The sequence below is a fragment of the Mchenga conophoros genome, linkage group LG20 (genome assembly GCF_057382185.1).
Source record: "Mchenga conophoros isolate Kocher_MC1m ecotype Shallow Benthic linkage group LG20, M_conophoros_male_GT1.1, whole genome shotgun sequence".
Taxonomy (NCBI): domain Eukaryota; kingdom Metazoa; phylum Chordata; class Actinopteri; order Cichliformes; family Cichlidae; genus Mchenga; species Mchenga conophoros.
Genome location: NC_140545.1, coordinates 13,797,688 through 13,810,894, shown reverse-complemented (window position 1 = coordinate 13,810,894; position 13,207 = coordinate 13,797,688). Strand labels below are relative to the sequence as shown.

Here is a 13,207-nt window from a genome sequence, read left to right as displayed (position 1 = left end):
TTGGTGCTATATAATTAAAACTGAATTGAACAGTTCTATATTTCTATGTTCCCCTATGTTCTTATGTACTTCATTCAGTGTTTCAAATACATTTCTATTTGTCTCTAACAGAAAGATGAACATTGTTTACTGAGACAATGGGGCATGTACTATTGTGTACACAGCATGCAGCTGAGGACAATTTGGCTTAGTATGAGATCCCTTTTAAACACAGTGTAATTGTTGCAGAGCAGATTAAGATGAATGACACAGTAAACATCCAGAGACACCGAAGAACAGTTTGCACACGAAGTTTGCGGCTTTGGTTCTGTTATCAAAGATTTTATTACAGCTGGAGACTGCAGGCTTTACTGTAAAACTTTGAAGCATGCTAAACAAAATAGCGGTTAGTTTTATATACTATGTACTTTGCAGCCCACATGTGCTCAGAGTAATGCTATGCATAAACGTGCCCCAAGAAAAGGAGGAAGAAAGTGGTGGAACCATGCCAGCAAAATATTTATTGGCACCACAATTAGCTTCAGTGTGGCGTTCTTATTTGGCTGCATACTGTACTTACACACCTACACACTGTACACAACATTACTAATATTATCAAACCCAAATGCTTACAACAAACAAGCTCATTGTGTGAAAACAAAGCAGTATAGCTTGGATTTGTAGCAATATGACAATCTGTGTGTGTGTTTGTGTGTGTGTGTGTGTGTCTGTGCATATGAAGGTCCAGTTCTCATTGAGTGTGTCGCCAATATCGCCGTGCCCTATAAGTCCCAAACAGAATTTGCTCACTCGTCTGTTCTTCGGGTTAATAGATGACTTCGTGGGTTTACAGCACATGGCCTCCCAGGTTGATTTTCATAGACTGAATTTGATTCAGTTGGTCAAACATTTCCACCGTGCAGTTAAAAGGGCTGAAGGTGGCTGAATGATGATGGGAAGTTTATAGGTGATGTGCCAGTATTGTGAGTAATCACATTACATTTTTTCAGTAATGCAGTAACGTGTTACTGCTCTACATTCAGTACTTACAAGTACAATTATGTCATCACTTGTGTTACAAATGTTCTTCAGTTATCTGCATGCTAGACACAAAGAAAAAAACATCAAAAAAATAAAACACTTGCGCTACAGTCAGTTGATTTTAGCTCAAATGCGGGAGAAGGAAAATGTTGGAACGGTCCACTTTGATATAAGTTCATCATATAACCTAAGAAAATAATGTGTGGTTAATTAGATAGCTTTAACTTTGCTATGATGGTTTAATTAAACGAAGTACTTCCAAATTGGATAGCTAATTTACTAGATCATCTCTGGAAGTTTGAAAGAATTTGATGTGTTCATTGACTTGCAGCATTGGGCCTGTAAAATAGCTTGCAATATGTCTGGTTTAGCAGGAAAGCTAGTATTAGCTAAGATTAGTCAGAAAAACAAACAGCGCCATCTCATATTTCATCCACAAAACCAAACAATACCTCTATGAATCAAATTCTCACCTTATGTTGAATATGAGCTTGATCATATTTTTATTTGGTCATTCGGCTTAGTCAGTGAAAACTGGCTTTCTTCTGGCTAATTTTGGCTAACCCTGAGGATAAAACTTGTCAATAACAAGTCATCAATAAACACATCCTCGATAATCCTCTATTCTGACATTTAAAATGAGCAAAACTTCCAAAATGGACTTAATGTTTTATTCAAAAATTTTAAAAAGGGACTGAGATTAAACTCATTAAGAAACTGTTTACTAATATTATTTTCCCATAGACATCTATAGGACCACGAGTCTTTTTGCAAACACAGCTATTAAAAAGAACACAAAGAACACAACACGTCTGCCTTTTGTACTAGCTATGCTTGACTCCCAGTGTAGCAGATAGCAGATAGCTAGATAAAGTTAGCTTCCTTGCTTGTTAATGTAATCCTTAATGTTGTTCTATTTTTGGAGGGGGGGTTGTGATGGATTCAAGAAGCTGTGTGAAGCCAAGTACTTAGCTGGGGTTTAAAATGCTAGCGTCAGCAAGCATTGGCTGTTGCTCATTGTTGATATTGGTAGCTAAAGACAGAAACAGGCAAGACACTCAGAAGCATCCATATTAGTGGCAACGGAAAGGGTCGGGCAAAGTTTCAGTTTTTTAGTCACATTGCAATGCATTCGCATATTTGCAATAAAGAAAAAAACCATAATGCATAAAAAGTGGCATTGACTGCATTTAGCTTCACCACCTCTATGAACATTCATCTCTCTAAAGCAGCCAATAAAGCAAAATTTACATCCCTAAGAACAGTTGTCAACAACTTTGTAGTTTCATTAAATGTTTTTATCTTGTTGGATTTGGATCTTGAACTAAATCACTGCACGAAACAACAAACATAAAAATGTAACTTAAATCAAAGTGCTGACTGAGACTGAGAAAGCTATCACCTCCTTGTTCTAAACACAGTATGGGCTCAGTTGCAACAGCACAAAAACCCAGCAATTCCAGTAATTAAAAAGAAAGAAGCAGTAAATTACATCCTGAAATGCTGCCATGATGGCAACACATTTTTTTCCTCCTTTTTCATACAGAGATCCTGCCATTATTATACAATATACATTCAGCATCTGGTTTCCATTTGCATCGTGTGGAGAAGATGGTGATTGCAGTTCTTGTCAGCGAAACTTTTTCCTGCCTTTGTTTCTCTATGGTTTCTATTCAGTCCCATAGAGCAGGATAAAGTTTGTGTGCTTGTGTGAGCCTATGAACAATACTGTACTGCCTGATTCCTCTGTTGGCATCCACCGCAGAGAAAAAGAAGCCACAGCAGAGAAGAAGGAAACTGTGGATAGTTAATTCAGCAGAGAACAAAAGATGCTTTCATCATTCGATTTCTCAGCTTTTCTGTCTCCATCTGCTGATCTGTGCTGCGTCTGTCATATAAACGCATGCTTGGATGCACGTTTATTTATGCAATCGTTTTTCACAGCCTGAAGACAAATGATGGAAAACAAATTTAAAAAACCCCCCACAGAATTAGAAAAGAAAGGGGAATCAAAGACAAACTAAATGTAGAGTAAAATACCTGTGTACAGTTATTTTACCTGGGTTCTAGACAAAGTGGGAAAAGGAGATCACAGCCCAACAGATGATCCCTTCTGCAGAGCCCTGGATTATGTGGGCAGCCGATTTCAGCAGTCACCAGTATCTGTTACAGCTTAGCAGATGTGCTTTGTGGTTACTGTATAATACAAACACACACCACATACACATAGCTTAGATGCATGAGCAAAAATGCAGAAGTGTACTACTTCAGCGCTGAAGCTACTCCTGCATTCATGGGTTATGGATTATTGTCATTTAGGAGCCATCTTTGAGCATTTATATTTATATGTGATCAGAACTGATATGGTGACAAGAAGAACTGCAGTATTGTATAAATCAGGAGTAGCAGAGGAGCATGTTAGCATGGTGCAAGACATGTATAAAGACAGCATGTATGAGGTGTGCAGTCTGAGTGACTGACTGCTTCAAGGTGGGATTGGATCAGAGATCTGCTCTGACCCCCTTCTTGTTTGCTGTGGTGATGGACAGGCTGACAGATGAGGTCAGGCAGTAGTCTCTGTGGACTATGATGTTCCAAGACGACAGTGTAATCTATGTAGAATAGGGAGCAGGTGGAGGTATTCTTGAAAAAGGAGGTATGGAAATCAGTAGAGGCTAGACAGATTACATGTGTGGGAAAGGGAGCTGGGGTCTGAAAGCTGAAGGATCCACAAGTAGGCCAGCAGTGTCTGCGACCAAAGTACTCTATTGGGGTGATACTTTTTTTTAGTTCCAGTACAGTCCCTTTTAGGGCATTGTAACAGTAATGAAGTGCAATAGTCCAGCCTAGAAGGAATAAGTGCATGAAAGAGTTTTTCAGCGTCACACTAAGACAGGATTTTTCTCATTTTAGAGATATTGCAAGAAATCAGTCCTACTTATTTAATATCCATGATGAGGGACATATTCCAATCAGCAATGACTCCAAGATTCCTCAGAGTGTTACAGGAGGCCAAGGTAATGCCATCCAGAGGAAGTTTCTAGTTAGACATTAGATTTTTAAAGCCAAGTATAGTTTCCTCAGTTTTAAGAAATCAAACATCTAAAAGAAGAACATTCACATGCAGTCCCCAAAATGTACCAGTGCAAAATAAGTTTTTATAGACTGAAAACTCTGATACCATTTTGTTTCTAGAGAAGCTCAGTAGGATTTCCCCTTTTTTATGCAAAACAATTGTTGCTTAGATGTCATGCACATGCAACATTCTTCTTTTAATAAATGAAGTGCCACATTTGTGAAATAAATTAGGCTGTAAAAAGCACTCAAATGTCACACCAGAGCCTAAAGTTTTGGTTCATAATGAGCTTAGGACTTTTCCAGTCTTACTAATAACTCAAAGTGCTTTAAACTACCATTTTAACCACACGTGCATACAGCACCTTCTTCTAAACACTTAAAACTCTTTATCCACCACCAGTTTAGAATAAACTGTTCACCTAACATGTCTTTGGACTGTGGTCTGTGGGAGGAAGCAGAGTACTCAGATGAAACCCGTGCACACAAGGAGAACATGCAAAACGAACACAGGAAAGGCCCCAGTTGGGCTTCAAACCACAAACCTTCTTGGTGTGAAGTGACAGCGCTAACCACTGTCTCTCTGTCCCACATGAGGTATAAAAAAAAGAACGTTTGTTATGTAGTAAGATTGCGATCATTTTTAATTTAACCAGAAACCGTGGTCAAGTCAGCTGGCTTGAGTGAAAAGCTCTGACTATGATGCTTTCTGTCTTTACCGCTCTCATTATGTTCAATGTTTGGAAGCTTTTACTGCTCGTATGGCGACATAGCGTGTTCTCGCCAACTCCATTAATGTTACTACACTTCATCTCTCTGTCAGCGCCACCCCACACACAGCCAAGTTTGTGTGTGAGGACTTCTTTCTTCAGCTCTGTGGAAAGACAGAAAAGAGAGAAAGAAATGAGATGTTAGTGTGGCTGTAAATAACAATATTACGACTTGCACTCAGCTGAAAAGAGACGAGTGCAGAAGATGAACATGAAAACATTTTATTCCTTATTATTCATTTACATCCTGTTGTCATTATTGTGTTAAACACCATTCAGGGAATTGATTCTTCCCAGTAGGGGCTAAGCAAGCAGGGGGGGTAACCATCATTATCTGTGGTGTTTATTCTCTATATTTGATACCTGCATTCAACAAAGGAGTAGCAGTTGGAACTGGAACACCAGATTATGTGTCTGACTGGCAGACTTAAGAATCACATCTTCTGAACAGACAACATCTTTCTTTCGTGCACATTATCCACTCTTACGCCACACAATCTCTCTTTTTAAGAACTAAAACTTTGTATCTAAGCTAAACTTTGTAACTCAGTAACTGAAACCAAGAGATATGTTTGTGGCACATATTCTTTGTAGCATTTAACAAAACCCAAGAAGTGAACCCCTGGATCCAACCCAACAATTTTATATGTACTGTCACCAAATAATCAAGGCAGCAACTATGCATCTTACAGTTTTTCCTCAAATGCTAAAACACATTTCACAAACGTTTCCACCATGTTCCCCAATGTCTAAACACAACCACACCTCATTACACACTACAACAAAATTGAAAACACAATGCTCAATTTGTGAAAATCCTTTGTTTCATAACTGCCAATGCATATTTTTAGAAACTATACAGTAACGGATCGTCGTAGATCTCAGCAGAAGATTAGGCATTTAGATTTGAGAATTTCAGATGAAGAGTATAAATCTATAGAAAATCCTGCATGTACGTACACTACTGTAACACAACTCAATGCAAAAACAGAATCTATTGCACACAACAGTACTCTTGAAAACATGATCAGGGTGTGAAGTTTTTTTATTTACGTTATTCACACCACACACACACACACCACAATCACTGTGCGGCATCATATCGCTGAGCTGCATTGGGCCACATCACCTCATCCACATCGCAGGTTATATTGTCTCTTGCCAGGCACCGCGGGAAAAACGCCCTGGAATGGCGAATCCATCCTTGGAAGGCCTCCGCTGGGATTTCAACACAGGCCAGCTCCATTGCCCTTAGGAGGTTCTCTCTTGTGTATGGTTGTCTGTCATAAACCTTCCATCTCCACGATGAGAAGAACTCCTCTATAGGGTTCAGGAAAGGGGAGTAGGGTGGCAGACAGATGTTTAAAAAGTGGTCACTGTTGGTGGTGAACCACTCTGATTTGGTTTGTTCTGTGGAAGCGGACATTGTCCCAAATGATCACATAAATGTGATGTGCGGGCCCAGGATGGTGTTGTTGGCGGTCCAGGAGGATGTCTTTTAGCCCCTCTAGGAAGGTGAGGAGACGTTGGGTGTTGTAAGACCCAAGACAGCATGCCGGTGGACAAGCCCCTCCGAACCCATGGCACAAAGGGTAATATTACCCCCCCATTGGCCAGGGACCTCAGTGATGGCTCTTTGGCCAATGATGTTATGGCCTCTTTGCCTTCGTTTCTGCAGGTTGAAGCCAGCCTCATCCAGGAAGAGGTACTCATGAGGTCTGGCCATCGCGTCCAACTGTAATATCCTCTGTGAAAATGTGAAAGTGCACAGGTGTTCAGAACAACAGTCAATCAGGTAGCACAGTATTGTCCAGAAGTAATGTAGGCCACTGAGCAACACAGTATGTCCACTAACTGTACTGTGAACATGGATGTATACCTACTTGCACATACTCGTAACGTAGGTCTTTGTGTCGCGCAGAGTTGTGCTCAAAGGGAACCCTATAGACCCATCTCATCCGCGTCGCCAGAGAACTCTGTCTATTGTGGCCAAGCTGACATCGTCAATGCTCTCAAAGTTGACATTATCGGCAATGACTTTGTCTCTGATCTCCTGGAGTCTGATGAGGTTGTTCCCACGAACCATATCCACAATGAGGGTTTCTTTTGTCGCTGTAAATATGGCAACCCTCCCACCTCTATGTGGCGTTCTTTCAACTCTAAAGAAAGAAACGTGTTGTCAATTGACATGTGTTACAATACAGTCACCACTAGGGATGGCTATCAATACCGGTTCTTGTTGAGAACCGGTTCCCACTGTTTCAATTCCTTGGAATTGTTTGCCATTTTTGCAAACGATTCCCTTATCGATTCCAGTCTCCCCGAATGATGACACCACGTTGCGGAGCATCATTTACCCGGCAGGAAACACGGAGCCTAAGCGGCTCAAACGCTCAAAAGTTTGATTATACTTTACAAGAACGGATGACAACAGGGCAACTTGCAATACTTGCAAAGTAGATATTTAATTTAAGGGAGGAAACACTACGAATATGCAAAAGCATTTGCTCACAAAACTCGCGATGACCTTAAATGAATGTCGTGTTTTTAATTCCGCTCCGGTCTCATGAATCTCAACCCAGCAGCAGCAGTAACGTTTGCACGTCCTCTCCCGTTAATGTGGCAGGTAAACAGTGCATATTATTTTAGCGCTATCTGCTTTATTACAAAACCTGCCATTACTGTGCATTTAGGTGACCATGATGAGAGAGACAGACAGAGTCTGGCTCAGATGCTGGCAGTTCTCGCTGCAGTCTACCGGTAGCGTCTCCTTTCAGGCCAGGATAGACGAATGTCACCGAGCAGTGACTGAGTTTGTGGTAAAAGGCTGCCACAGCAGATGCCCCCGATTTTCGGTAAGTGAATGTGTTTAATTGTAGGCAGGGACATTACTGGATATTCTTGTGTAATTGCCACAGAACAATTTATATTATACTTTGTTATTGCTACAGAAGAATATTTATTTTATTATTTTACATTTACATTTTTTTTCCTGGGGACCCTGTGACACCCCATTGAAGAGCCGTAGCCTGGATCTCTTAAGATCTCACTGTTGGGTTTGTAAGGCCATGCTACTCCTAAATTTCTACCTTGTTCAGATATAAAACAAAGTTCTAAGCTATTCGACCTTAGTGTTCTCCTTTTTTTTAAAAAAAAGAATCGACAAAGAATCGAATCGTTAAACAGAATCGAAAATGGAATCGGAGTCGTGAAAATCTTATCAATACCCATCCCTAGTCACCACTGATTTGAAACCAATAGACTGCTTTCACAGGTTTGTAAAACTGTATTGTGACAAAGAAAGCAATCGAGTACAATACCTGTTGTGTTGTCTGAATGCCCTGATAATAGTGGCCACAGTGAACCTACTCAGGTTTGGACGGACTCTTAGTCCTGCTTCAGCCATTGTCATGCCATGGACAATGACATGGTCAATGACTGTTGCTCGCATCTCGTCCGTAATGATGGTGCGAGGTTGTCTTGCTCTCCCTCCTGGACCTTCTCCTCTCCCATGTTGGCCTCCTCCTCTTCCTCGTTGGCCTGCTCCTCTTCCTCCTCTCCTTTGAACTCCTCTTCCTCGCTGGCCTGCTCCTCTTCTTCCAGGGCCAGCTCTTCTCCCTCCTCTGCATCGACTTCCTCTTCCCCGACTCTGCCTTCATCCATTGTGTTTGTTTGGAATCTTCAGCATACTGTGCACTCTGAACTTGCTTTTATACATGTGGTCACAGCATTAGCAACAGGTGTCTTCAATTTTGAGTCGTTGTGTGTACTGATGATGCCAGGTGTGTTCATTGTGTTCAAATATTGCTGACTGTGGCAAGCATGTTGCATCACATGAGCTTTCATTTGGGAATATGAGCAGAGTTCTTTTGCAACTTGTGTTTTAGCAAGGAAAGATGTGATTAGATTTATGACAACGGAGGATTGTGTTCTGTGAATTGTCTTCATGTGACATGTGTTTATGATATTGGTAAATGATGGCTAGGTTTAGTAAATGTGTTTAGACAACTGGTCATTTGGTTTAGAGGATTGGCTTTTGTGTTTTAGCATTTGAGAAAAACTGTAATTGCAGTAAATGCAACATGTCGATGTGAAAATGTGTGAAACTGGTCCTGCCTTTTGTTGCTTTTCCTCAACAAATGAGATTGTTTCTGCCATCTGTTTACATAACTGAAGCCTCAATCTGTGTCCAGTTATTCATATCAACATATCAACACTTGTTTGTCGAGACACGGTCTACCCAGAATGCTCCACGTTTCTAAAAGCAGTCCGTTGGTTACTTTCCTTTTGTGCCCACGAGAATGTGAGTTTATGTTTCACTAGCTGGGCTTTCATCAATCATTCATCAGCTCTGTGTTTTGTTACTGACAACATAACTGCAACATCATGGCAGAGAGAAGACGAGAGAACAGAGAGGCAGAGAGAAAAAGAGTATTTTTTCCCCTTTTCTTTTTTTCCTTTGCAGCCACCATATCATTTGTACTGGAATCTGAAAATTGGACCTCTGAACATCTTCAACTCCCCTGGAGAGTCAACGGGCTAGTATTGTGGCTGGGGAGGAATGACTTGAGGAACGAGGAGGCTAAACAAACACAGAAAAAAAATGGCAGAGAAAAAAAAACAACATCCTCAGACTGAATGCTTATAAAGAAGAGCTTTGATAAAACTGCTGATGAAAGGCTTTCATAATACTAGCTATTGCTTCTTTTTTCTTCTGTGTTTTGCTGCATCTTTCTCATTCTTCTTGTTTAAATTTCAGATGGAAACATCCTGGACAATGATTGTATCTGCAGAATGTCCTGCAGATTGCAAGGAGGAGGAATTCAATAAAAAATTAAACTGAAGATTATCAGTATTTTTCTGCAGGCTATTCAGTACAATTGCATCTATAACGCAACATAAACCATGCATAATGAAGAGTTGTTTTTATATATTTTTATATTAGGACACACAATCACAGACAACAACTTAACTTCTTGAAATTAAAGGCATCATTGGTGACACCCTTACCCCCTTCTCCAAATCCAAATCCACCCATCCTCTTCCACTCAGATCTCCTTCTCCTCAGCCACTTTCCAGCTTATCTGGGGGAAGACCAAGCCATTCCCCCAGGCCAGCCAAGAGATCTAATCTTTCCAGCAAGTCCTGATCATTTCCCTGAACCACCTCAACTGACTCCTTTTAATGTGGAGGAGCAACAGCTTTACTCTGAGCCTCTCTCAAATGACTGAACTCATGCTCTCTCTAAAAGAAGAGGCCAACCACCCTTTAAAAAAGGCTAATTTCCACTGCTTGTAGCCACAATCGCATTCATAATGTAATGGTTGTTTTAAACAAAACAGTTTTAGGTATAAACAGACTCTTACAACCTCAAGTATTGACAGCGTTTCCGCTTTCAACGCTGTCCCAATAATTATTTTTTACTGTTAATTATTATTGCCATCATTTACAAAAGCATGTTGTAAACATGTTGTATGTAAAAAGACTTAAAATTTGCTTTTGTGGGCATAAATCATCAGGAAAGTGTTTGCTGTGGTCATACATTTCAGTGAGAGGTAGGGAGGTTGTACAGAAGCATAAAAAAAAAAGTTTTCACACCATGTAACTGTTTCTAGACTAATTAAGAAGCTAAGTAGCAGCCAGATAATGCTAATCAAATGTACTTGATCAGCTAATCAGAGGGTGCCTGTACAAAAGCAGAGGTTTTGCCATTTTTCTGGTCTGGAGCATTAAGCTGTGTGTCAGAGATGGTCAGAGAATGCAAAAAAACCCTAGACTGTGTTGGCCCCAGTTAGCACGTTACGTGTTAAAGCTCGTGTTAACTAAAACATTAAAACTTCATCTTCATCTCAGTCCAAAGTTTTCATATTTTGCGTTCAGTTTTTTTAACACAAAGTTGTCAGGGAAAAATAAATAAATAATAAATAAATATTTTTTTATTTATATAGCACCTTTCAAGACAGAATCCCAAAGTGCTGCACATAAGATTCCAAGTCATAAAAAGATTTAAATAGAGAAAATAAAACAGGCAAAAAATTAACCAAAAGCAGTTTTAAAAAGGTGAGTTTTGAGTTGTTTTTTAAAAACAGCTACTGAGTCCACAGTTCTTAATGCTTGGGGGAGAGAGTTCCACAGTCTAGGGGCCACAGTGGCAAAAGCTCTATCACCCTTAGTCCTCCTCTTAGTATTTTTTATAGCAAGTAAGCCCTGATCAGATGACCTCAAAGACCTGCTAGGAACATAGGGCTGTAGCAGATCAAAGTCAGGACAGCTTTCTTTTATACAGTTGATGCTCCTGCTATTAATCTACTTTTAAAAATAGTATCCAATAAATGCATGGTTTTCACACTTGTTAAAAAAGAAAAGAACACATACAGTATAATGACCAAATAAAGTGAATGTTTTCAGCAAGTAACAGGCTTGGAATTGAGACACTTGTTTGAAACAGATATTGAGGGACAGGCTGACACAATGGTCAATAAAGTTAAAATCAAAATGATATTGTACATGATTCAAGGTAAATTCAGAAACATGAAGTATAATTTAAATCAGTTTTGTCACAGTGATGTATTATTGTAGGAACAGCTGTAAGCATTTTTTGTTGTTGTTTCAGGGTTTGATAGGGTTTGATAGCCCTGAGGTTTGCTACTTGTTTGCTTTACTTGTTTAGTTTATTGTAAAATACAACATTTGTCAAATGCCCTGCAGTGTCTGTTTCCTCAGTTTTGCAAGAAACAGTACATAAATTGCTCACTTGTTTCACTATGATATTTTGTGTCAGTGGGATGCCCTGCTGTGCATTTCAGATTTTCTTTCAGCAGAACCTTCTCTCGGGAACATTTTCAAACATATCTTATTGTACATTTCTGATTGCCTCCAATCTCTGAGGCTCGCCGTTGAAGGCACCCTGCAGGGCATGGCTGAGGGTGTCTGGGACCAAGTGGTTTACCACAGCTGAATCCTGCCAGGCCACTGTAATGTTAAAACAACCACTGCATTCCTTACCCCGCAGTACAAGCACTGAGCCAGGCTTGGAAAGTTACCAACCTGGGGCCTGTGATTTCCCAAAAGCTTCTTGGAGCTCAAATAACAGTAGTCTAGCTATGAAACAAATAGATAAAGATCATCTTTGAGTGAAGAGGACTTAGTGAACTTAAAGATGGTTCAGAAAATGTTGCAGTATCGTAACTTTGCCAGCCACAAGATTGAGCACAGCTCTGACAGCACAGCTCTGACAGATGAATGTGATTTTGTATTGGCTCATCATGTCATGTCAATATTTTGTCCAAAATCTTCACACATTCTACACGCACATCCAAAGGAGTCTTTTACCAGTGCTGAAAGTAAGAAGATATAGATGGCCAAGTCAAGTAATTATCACATTAGAGCCTTCTTCAACCCTATGTTTAGCCAGTCATTTATCCTAACTGTCCAAATTAGACTTTGCATCAATATTGAAACAAAATAGCAAATTAAATATTCAAATTAATTGAATTGAATATCACATAGTAATAAATAATGAACAAAAAAAACCCCTCAGTAATAGCACATGTACTAATGTAAATATCAGAGCCAGATGCAAAAAAAAATGGGTAGATTCATGATCACAACTTGTCTTTGTTGTCATATTGATAAATCTCCAGATTTCTGGATGCAAGTACCTGAGTCCTGGGGAAACCTGACACTGTGCCTCCTCAGCTGAACTGTTTTGACATACTCTTAAGTGAAGTGAAGTAACACAGCTTGGTAATGAAAGATTTAAACACCCACATTGTCAGTAAAACCCACATTCCAGCCTAAAGCACAGCATGACTGAGGAGGCCACTGACCCCACCAGGGCTGAGAGGCTGATGGAGTGTAACATCTATTGAGATAATTTTGGGTCATATCGACTGGTGCAAATCATGGAATGGGAAGGACCCCCTCCTAAACTCATTCATCAGCTTGCACAACTAGATTTAAAGCATGATCTCACTTGAAAATTGCAAAACAATTAGAAATGTGTTGAGGAGATTCTGCACTCACACTCGGTGGACATATGCAGACTATGCATATGTGGTTGGGATATTCATTACATTTGATTGGCTTTTGCAGTACTTTTCAATGTAAATGTAACATGTTTTTTCCTGCGTGTATTTGTGAAATTATAGTGTGTGAGTGCAGCACAACCTTATATTTTCCCTCTCTGTCCTGGTTTATTTCTTTTATGAATCAGCAGAGTGAAGCAACCAAATGTCCCTTTTCTCTCCAAAACATAGGTCTGTTCACTACAACCGTGGTGAACATATGTGCTTTAAATGGTAGGGTTAGACAGATTACAGAGACGTAGCTTTTGTTTTGCC

The 13,207-nt window shown here is 39.9% G+C and overlaps 1 pseudogene; it reads right to left on the bottom strand.

Annotated features, from left to right (window-relative positions):
* Positions 1–6,148: 6,148 nt before the first annotated feature.
* Positions 6,149–6,951, bottom strand: LOC146550499 (uncharacterized; annotated as a pseudogene).
* Between the last annotated feature and the right edge of the window lie 6,256 nt (positions 6,952–13,207).